Source organism: Salarias fasciatus, chromosome 15 (genome assembly GCF_902148845.1).
Source record: "Salarias fasciatus chromosome 15, fSalaFa1.1, whole genome shotgun sequence".
Lineage (NCBI taxonomy): Eukaryota > Metazoa > Chordata > Actinopteri > Blenniiformes > Blenniidae > Salarias > Salarias fasciatus.
This window is the reverse complement of record NC_043759.1, coordinates 27,941,668-27,951,599: the sequence shown is the minus strand read 5'-3', so window position 1 is coordinate 27,951,599 and position 9,932 is coordinate 27,941,668.

Here is a 9,932-nt window from a genome sequence, read left to right as displayed (position 1 = left end):
GTGGATGGGTCGTCAGTGAAGCCAAACAATACATGTTCAAAGCAAAGGGAAAAATGTGGTTCTATTTCATCCTGTCAGACCACCAGAGGCGGTGCATTAAAGCACTGAATGATCATCTCTGCGCATTCGCAGGTTGAGAATGTATACAAAGTCACCTGTGACCTCCTGGTGACCTATATAAGTATAAGTATATATACTATATAACTCACGTGACACCGGAGGCCAGTCCCCTTTTCTTTTCTTGCATCGCAGTGTTTCAAGATCAGGACTGGTGAGCGTATGCTCGTATATCAGTGTTTTTCTCCCGCTTGTTGCTGGGAGCCTCCTGACTTCAGTCGGAGTTGCAACATTGGCCTTCAGAGGCTGCACAGGCGGCTCGGCCGGCCGGCCGGCGTGTTTCCGCGCGGGTGCGGGCACCGATGGCTGGTTTCATTTTCATCTGGTTTCCTCTTCCCCTGACGGAGTGGTGAGTATTGTGTTTTCCAGCAGCTGTGTTCGGCTTGCGTGGGTTAATTGGTGGCTCCAGTACAGCGTGTGTTCGCGTGTGTCTGTGACGCCGTGTGTGGCTACTTGTGCCTTATCTTTTTCACTTTCTCCACAAGCGGCTGTTTTCGTTTCTTCTCTGTGTTGTGGATTTCCCCGCGGCCGGTGCGTCTCTGCTCGGCGGTCTGGGGGGTATGTGTACGGCGGTGCCCCTTGGGTCCCGAGTCACAAGTGGCATCTTCTGCCCGACCTGATTTGGCGTGCTGCCTGTCAGCTCTGGTCGTCGGTGGCGTTCTCTGCCCGACCCAACTGGATTGCGGCTTCGGGTGTGACGCCAGGATGGACACCCGAGCCTGGAGAGCCTGTCTGGCGCCTCTCCAGCAGGACGATGTTCATGACCTTTGCCCGTCCTGTTTGGGTATTGAGCATCTGCGCCAGGGACTTACTGAGTAGGCTTCGTAAGCTCATTTCCTGCCTTGCCACTCTGGAGCTGATGCGCTGTCTGATTACCTGCCAGCTGCTCAGCCGAAGCGCCCGGCTATGGGGACCCCGGTGGGGGCTACCCGGAAGAGACGCAAAAAGAGTGAGTCCGACCCGACACTGGTTAACAGGGTGGAGGTTCTGTCTGCGGAGTTGGTGCAGATGAAAGCTCTCCTCCTCAATGTTCAACTGCGGTCGGGCGGTGGTGATGCGATGTTGAGTCGGGGCAGGACACTGTGTCCTTGTGTGAGGAGGACGCGGTGTCTGTGGCGGCGTCTGATTCTCTGTTTCGAACGGATGCTGAGGAGCTGGAGTCTGGGGCCTTGGAGTCTGGGTCTCTCACCTCCGTTGGTCTCCAGGGGTGTGACGAGGCCCTTGGCCCCACGACAGGAGTGAGGAGCAGTGTTTTGTGTTCAGGTATGCCATGCACAGTAGTTTTTTCAGAGTTCAGAGTTCATTCATTCCTCAGTGACAGAAGGTAACATGCAGTCTCCAATAAATCCTCCATCCAGGCTGAAGATATTATTGCCCCCATCAGATTCTTCTGAGTTCAGCCTGGTGAGGCTGTGGTTCTCAGCAGCAGGTTACTGACAGGTTAGCAGGTTACTGACAGGTTAGCAGGTTACTGACAGGTTAGCAGGCTAAATAACACTTTAGCTTCACTGTGAGTTCAGGTGTGTTTCATACCTGTAGATGTGTCTTCAGGTTTGATGAGTTCCTGGATGTTGAGAGTATTTTCACAGCTGGGAGGCAGAATTCTCGACCATGGACAGAGAAGTTCTGGACCTCTTCTGACTTAAATACAAAATGTCTATGTTTCCAGTCAAAGAATGAGTTTCTCTCCTTGGGAGCAGCCATGATTCCAGCGGCAGGGGGTAAAATTCATGGCCGGTTGTTTCATTCACGGTTAAACATATCAGTGGAGCGGGAGGCTGCTCCAAGACAGCGGTCGATGCGGCGTCTGTCATTTATATATCCACGGTGTCTATTGTTTATAGATCTACGATGTGGCGGTTTGTGACGTAAAGTGCTGTAAAGTGTCACAGTGTCTGTATACGGCACGGATGTCTGTTGTTGCTGGTATATTCCATCTGATTTTCAAAAGTAATCCCGCTCAGTAATCCGTGTTTTTATCAGAAGTACCTGTAACAAGATTGCATATTTTTTGCGTGTACTGTAACGGATTACAGTTACAATTTTTTTGTATCCTGATTACGTGACGCCGTTACATGTAATCCGTTACTCCCCAACCCTGGCTGTTCTTCAGATTCACTTGTTCATCCTGCTTTGTTTACATTGCGCAGGTCAAGTAAATCCTTCACCAAGATGGCGGCCGCTATTATTCATTTTCTGACCGGTTTGGCTAACGGCGACGTCGGCTCTGGAGTTATTTTTAGCTGTTTGATCTGGACTTTGCCATGCTGTGACTCACAATGCCATTCAGAGTAAATACCAGACCCTTAGTCGACATCACGCCCCCACACTACGACAAAAATGTTAACCCAAGAAAAGGATTTCAAAGAGAAACAAATAACCTGAATAAAGAGAGAAAGCAGCAGAATCAATGAGGAGGAACCAATCAGATGTGTTGATGGAGAAATGATCTTCATCACACACATCATCCACAGTTCAGCACAACATTCACACTCCTCCTCATGTCCACACACACCAGCCAGCTGCTGCTGAGCTCAGTCCTCTCTCTCACTGCAGGATCAGTCTCAGATCAGCTGCTGAAAACACATTCCTCCTTCTACAACAGCAACAGACAGTCAGCTGACCCCAGAGTCTGCAGACCACAGAGTGGACTCTGCAGAAAACCACACAGCTGCTCAACTCCTGAATCCAGCTGCTGGTTCTCACTCAGCTCCAGATGTTTTAGGGGGGAGGGTTTGGACTTCAGAACTGAGATGAGAGAAGAGCAGCTGGTCTCTGACAACCTGCCATCTGTCACCATGGACCAACCAGACTGAGCACTTTGTGTGAAAGAGGCAATGAAAGAAGGAAACACGACAAACTTTCCTGCTGACTGAAAGCAGAACCACCTGAGCCAGTTTTCCCTGCTGATGAAAAAACTGCAGCTGATCCAGAACCTTCTTCTGACAGTCGACACTCACTGAGACGTTTGATCACAAAGTAAATCCAAACAGAACTGCACAAAACGCTGTGTGTTCACAGAAAGTGGAGTTCACTACTGATTTAATACAGGTGAAAAGTCAGATTTCTGAGACAAACTGCAAACATTTGACAGACAGAATGAACTGGCAGTGAGAATATTGTTGCATCAGGTGTCTCTCTGTTGTTTGAACAGCAGAGCAGAGTACCCGGCCTTCCTGGAGTCCCTGGGAGGAGAGCTGGACAGTGCTCCGACTGGGGACTCCACTGTTCTCCTGGGGGACTGCACCAAGGTCAAGGTCAAGGTCAAGTTTATTTCTAAAGCACATTTAAAATACAGTTTCCACTGCCCAAAGTGCTGTACAAAACAATGACATACAATTACAACAGATACACAGGGAGACATACGGATCACAATAAATTCTCAGCTTGTGTTAAAGGCCACTGCAAAAAGGTGGGTCTTCAACAGCGCTTTAAAAGCTTCAATATCTGAAGCATAGCGAATATTCAAAGGGAGACTGTTCCAAAGTTTAGGCCCAGCTACAGCAGATGCCCTATCACCCCTGGTCTTTAGTCTTGACCTAGGACGAGCTAAAAACAGCTGGTCACAAGACCTCAAAGCTCTTACAGGAGCATAGACAGACAATAACTCACTCAAATATACAGGGGCCAGCCCATTTAAAGCTTTTAAAACCAGTAATAACATTTTAAATTGAATCCTAAAAGACACTGGCAGCCAATGCAAGGACTGCACCACCGGAGTAATCTGCTCCGAGCGCCTGGTGCCTGTCAGAAAGCGCACAGCTGCGTTTTGTACAAGCTGCAGCCGGCGGATGGAGGAGGCATCCAGACCAAAATACAATGAATTACAATAATCCAGTCTGGATGTAATAAAAACATGGATGACTCTCTCCAGCTGGTCTGACGGCAGGTAAGACTTCACTTTGCTCAGGAGTCTGAGTTGATAAAAGCTGGTTTTCACCACTGAACTGATTTGCTTGTCGAACTTCAATGAGTTGTCAATTGTGACTCCAAGATTTTTTACTGATTGACATCTGTTTGAGAACGGCATCCCAAGAGTGGTAGAACTGGAATCAGATGTCTGGCTGTCACCAGGACACAGAAGGACAGAGGTCAATGATCAACTTTGCTGTCCTGTCATCTGACCTCTGAACTTGTGTTTTGGACACTCGGGTGAAGAGAGGAGCAGACCTGTGGACCGATCTCCATCTGGTGGTGAGTTGGATCCGCTGATGGAGGAGGAACCCGGACAGACTTGGCAGAGCCAAGCGTGTTGTGAGGGTCTGCTGTGAACGTCTGGTGGAACCTGTGGTGTCAGTCACATGGTGGTGACGTCAGCATGCGTCAGGTATTTGTAGGTGCTGTTCGCGTCATGGGATCATGCGAAATGTATGCCAGAATAAAGCCTCATTCATTTGAAGTCACACCGTTGTCTGGACCATCTTTTGGGATACAATATTGGTGACGAGGATGGAGCTTCCACTTACACCTCTCCCTCAATTTCTCGCTCTGCCGGGCGAGCCGCCGATCCTCTGGGCCTGATGGTACGAGTCCTTTCAGACTTTTATTGCCGCCGTCGGGCTAGCCGACGCTAGTGAAGCGCGGCTACAGGTGCTGCTAATTCACAGCCTGGGAACCGAGGGACAGCGCATCTTCCGCACACTCGGACCGGCTAAGAAGTACAAGGACTGTGTGGCTTTACTGGCAGGGCGTTTCGCGGCTCCACAGAGCGTGATCGTCCGGAGGATCGCTTTTCGGCAGCGCAGACAGAGACCAGGTGAGCCGGTACACCAGTCTGTCATGGATCTCCGGTGTTTGGCTGATGAGTTCATTCGCGATCAGCTGGCGGAGCATACATCTGATCCGAAACTACGTGAGAGACTGCTTATGGCACCGGATGATCTGCCCTTGTCCAAGGCGGTGGAGATGGCTTTTCAGTTGGAGTCGGCGGCGCAGTTAACATCACGGCTAACGTGTGCGAATCCAACTTCATCGCATTCGGTTTCACTTGCACAGACAGTGGCCCCGGCGGCGCAGCTTCCCGACCCCACTTACCCTCCTGACGAGCTGGAGGTTAACGTCGCGGGTTACCGGGACCCCTCGGCGCGTCGATCCTGCGGGAACTGCGGCTCAATGTCTCACCTCACACGCGCACCGGTCTGCCCAGCCATAGGACAGAGGTGTCAACACTGTGGGAAAGTCACTCACTTTGCCAAAGTGTGCCACTCAGTACCCGCAGCTACGAGACCCCAGCGCCGCTCATCTCGCTCGTCCAGCCCGACCACCATCCACACCGTGGGCTCAGCCTCCAAGCTGTTCACCTGGTGTACAGTGGAGCTGGATGGGGTGTGTTTGCCCTGCTCCTGGACACAGCTGCCTCCAGGTCCCTCCTCAGTGAGTCCACAGTCCGCCAGCTCTTCCCAAAACACACCATTAAAGCAGGAGCAGATGAACTGTATGGGTACGGTCATTCTAAAATCAACATGATCGGCACCGCCACCTTTTCTCTGAGTTATGGTTCAAAAGTCCTCCCAGCCTTCACATTCCAGGTGTCCCGCCACGGCGCCAACCTCCTGGGGTTTGACCTCTTCTGTGCCCTGGGGTTTTCCATCACTGACAACCTGGGTGCCACCATCCTGACTGTAACGACACCGTGGCAGCAGCGTTGGCCGTCGCTTTTCATTGGGCTTGGTCGCCTCACCGCCTTCAATCACCAGCCGCTCATCGACCCCACGGTGCGCCCTGTCATCCAGCCTCTGCGCCGGTTACCCCTCACCCTGCGTGATGATGTCACCGCTGAGCTGCAGAAACTGCTGCATGCTAGCATCATCAAGCGGATCGACACATCGCCCTGGATCTCCAACCTGGTCATGGCTAAGAAGAAGACGGGCGGTCTGCGCCCCTGTGTTGATCTCAGACAGGTGAACAAAGCTGTGGTCCCGGATAAATACCTGTTACCGACAGTGGAGGAGCTCTCTGCACAGTTCCATGGCTCAACAGTCTTCTCTAAGCTGGACCTTCGCCAGGGCTACCTGCAGGTTCCCCTTCACCCGGACAGCCGCAACCTCACCGCCTTTGTGACTCACATGGGGGTTTTCCGCTATACCCGCATGCCCTTCGGACTCAGTTCTGCTCCCAGCTGCTTCCAGAAAATCATGGTCACCATTTTCGCAGGCATCCCTGGTGTGGTCGTTTACCTGGACGGCATCGTCGTGCACGGAGCAACACCCGCCCTGCATGACGACCGCCTCTCCAGGGTCCTGGACGTGCTCGTGGGTCACGGCCTCACACTCAACGGAGAAAAGTGCATCTTTGCAGCCGCTGCCATCGAGTTCGTGGGGTTCCGCCTGACTGCTGAGGGTCTGAGTCCGCTACATTCTAATGTGGACACCATACTGTGCCCGAGCCCTCCTGTCCTGCGCAGCTGTCCTCATTACTCTGGTTGACCGCCTACTACCTGCGTTTCCTGCCCCTCTACTCTGAGACCACCGCACCACTGCGCGCCCTCCTTAAGTAGGGCGTCCCCTGGACCTGGTCTGCTGCATGCTCCACAGCAGTCCAACGGCTCAAGTCACAACTGACTTCTCCACCTGTGCTCGCTCACTTTGACCTGGAGAGTCCTACGTTCGTCACCTGTGATGCCTCCAGCACTGCGGTCAGCGCGGTCTTGTCACAGCGCCACCAAGGGATAGAACGCCCGGTGGCGTTCGCCTCACGGACACTCACTCCAACCGAGCAGAAGTATTCTGTGGGGGAAAGGGAAGCACTGGCCTGCGTCTGGGCATGTGAGCGGTGGCACATGTACCTCTACGGCAGGCACTTCACACTGCGGACCGACCACCAGGCGTACAACTTCTCCACACAGTTTACGCCGGCCAGAGAAAATATGGTGGCAGATCTCCTCTCCAGAGCCACGCCCACCTCCACTTCAGACAGTACTCAGGACTCCAGAACCATAATTGATCTTCATGCTGCACACGCCTATTCAGGCAGCCGTTTCTCTCTCAGATCTGCAGACAGCCTCTGCATAGGACTCCGTGCTTCAACAGCTGTGCACCTACAGTGGCTGGCCTGCCAGGGTCTCGGAGGAACTGGCACTCTTCCACCAAGTCAGGAACAACCTCTCCTGTTGGAATGATGTCTGCGTGGCTAGGGGGCTGTGCACTGTGATCCTAAAGGCTCTGAGAGAACGTGTTCTGACTATGGTCCATGACGGCCATCTGGGCATTGTGAGAGTGAAACAGAGATGCAGAGGGTTAGTCTGGTGGCCAGGCATCGACAGAGACATTGAGGATCTAGTCCAGGACTGTGCAGCCTGCCTCACAGCGGTAAAACCGGCCCACCTCCCTCCCCACCTCTGCAGCCTGTGCCGTGGCCTCAGACACCGTGGACCCACATGCAGGTAGACATCTGCGGCGAACTCCACAGCACCCTGCATCATCATCGCTTCCTGCTGGTGGCCTATGATCTCCACTCCAAATGGCCAGAAGTACTGCCTGCTGGGTCTGTTACCACTACGGTAGTCATCAGTTTCCTCTCCTCCCTGTTCGCCCCCTGGGGCATCCCGGACGCCATCACCACGGATAACGGGCCCCAGTTTATCTCGACTGACTTTGCGGCTTTCATGGAGGGGAGGGGGATTAAGCACATCATGACTGCCCTGTACCACCCGCAGGCCAATGGCGGCGTGGAGAGGTTCAATCAAACCCTAAAGAATGGGCTCAGGGCGCACATGGTGGACGGCCTCCCATTTTCAGACTCTCTGCAGAGCACACTAATGCATTACAGAGCAACACCACACTCCACAACTGGCAGCTCACCGGCACTCCTGATGCTGGGGCGTGAGCTCCAGCTTCCTCTGGATCGCTTGCGTCGCCCTGTTAGCAACGTCCCGGCAGTGACAACTTCCACCAGGGACAGAGTGGCAGAGCAGCAACGGCGCATGAAACAGCGGTTTGATAAGGAGCATCGGGCTAGGCATCCAGCGCTGGCCGTGTCGGACTGGGTTTGAGTCCGGCGACCCACTCGCTCCCACAAGCTGCTCTCTTTTTGGTCCACGCCGCTGCAGGTCGCAGCACAGCTGGGACCGGCCACTTTCCGCCTGGCAGATGGTTCGCGCTGGCATGCCAGTCGCCTCCGACGGGTGCCGCCACCGTCACTGACTGATCACCTGACTCCCTCAGATCTCGTCACGATAGATGGGGTTTGGGACCCACTTCAAGAGCCGATGGAGACTCCAGTACAGGTGGAGGCTCCGGCAGGGCAACCCGGTGAATTGGCTGGGCCATCTGAGCCAGCGCAGCCAGAAGCTCATCCGGTTAGGGCCCGTCAGAGGCCCGCATACCTCAGAGACTACGTCACTGACTTTTGAGTTGAAGTTTAGGTACATAGCCTGTGTTGTGGCAGAATAATCCACAGGGCTATGGAGGTAAACTGGTAGTCCACCCGGTTTGCCTAGGGAGGTTATGTAATAAGTTATTTTGTCATGTCACGCTTGAACTCGGTTGTTGTTGCGTTTTTCGGGGGCGGGGGGGGGTAAATGTGGTGTCAGTCACATGGTGGTGACGTGAGCACGCGTCAGGTATTTGTAGGCGCTGTTCGCGCCATGGGATCATGGGAAATGTATGCCAGAATAAAGCCTCATTCATTTGAAGACACGCTGTTGTCTGGACCATCTTTTGGGATACAATAGAACCCTCTGTCAGCAGGGTTTTCAACTTCCACCTCCAGAAGAGCTTCTCCCAGATCCTGAGGGAGGCAGGGGACATTGAGTCCAAGTGGACCAACGGTCAATCAATCAATCTTTATTTTTGACGCACTTTTCAGATTCGAAAAACAAAACAAAGTGCGTTGTAATATTAAAATATTACAACAAAAATCAATATATAATGAAATAAAAACAGCCACACCTTCACCAAAATTGTGGGTGGGTGTGCACATACATACACACACACAAATGCACACACACACTCCTACTCTCATCACATACATTTTGGAGACATGGCATGGCACTGAGCATCATGGGAAACACCACCAATGGGGCCGTCCACACTGGGAGAGGTCATGGGTCAAGAGCATTCAAAATGTTTCTGATAATCGTTCCACTGCAGAGTTTACTTTGCATTGATATGAAATCTTTTAATTTTGTGGGGAAGTTTGTTTTATTGTTTTAGGATTGTTTAAAGAAATAAAAGATTTTAGAAAATGTAAACATTTCATTGGGCAAATGAGCCGTTCTACATTTATATGAAAATCCTCTGAGCTTCTGGAGTCAAATTTTATTAATGAGCTGCATTTTAATAAACTGTATTTGTTACACTTATATTGTGAATAAAATCTTTTATTAAGTCCCCTGTGTTTGGGTTTGAGTCGTGTGTTTTTGTTTGAATTCAGATGACCTTGAGTGACCTTCCATTCTGAAAGCAGAGGATTTAATCTGCTGTGGCTCCATCCTTTGGAGCTGGAACAGCTTCAGCAGTGTTGATGGGACTGTTGGAGCATTCTTCTGGAACAGGGCTCACTCTGACTCTGGATGTGGCTCCAACAGACTTTGCTGGACGGATAAAGAAGAACCGAGGTGGAAGCTCAGTTTCTTCACAAATATTCATTAGTACCCATAGTTTAGGACAGATATGAAACAGGAACCTCACAGAACAACCAGGTTCTCATCAGACTGTGTTCAACATTATAGTAAATAACATTTTTCTATCAATATTTTCACAAACATCAAGACGTCACAAGAGGAGACCACACTATGGCACATGGTCAGTCCAGGAAAGTTTATTCATCAATTCAATTAAAGATTATTATTTCACCCTCAGAAACACTTGTTCATA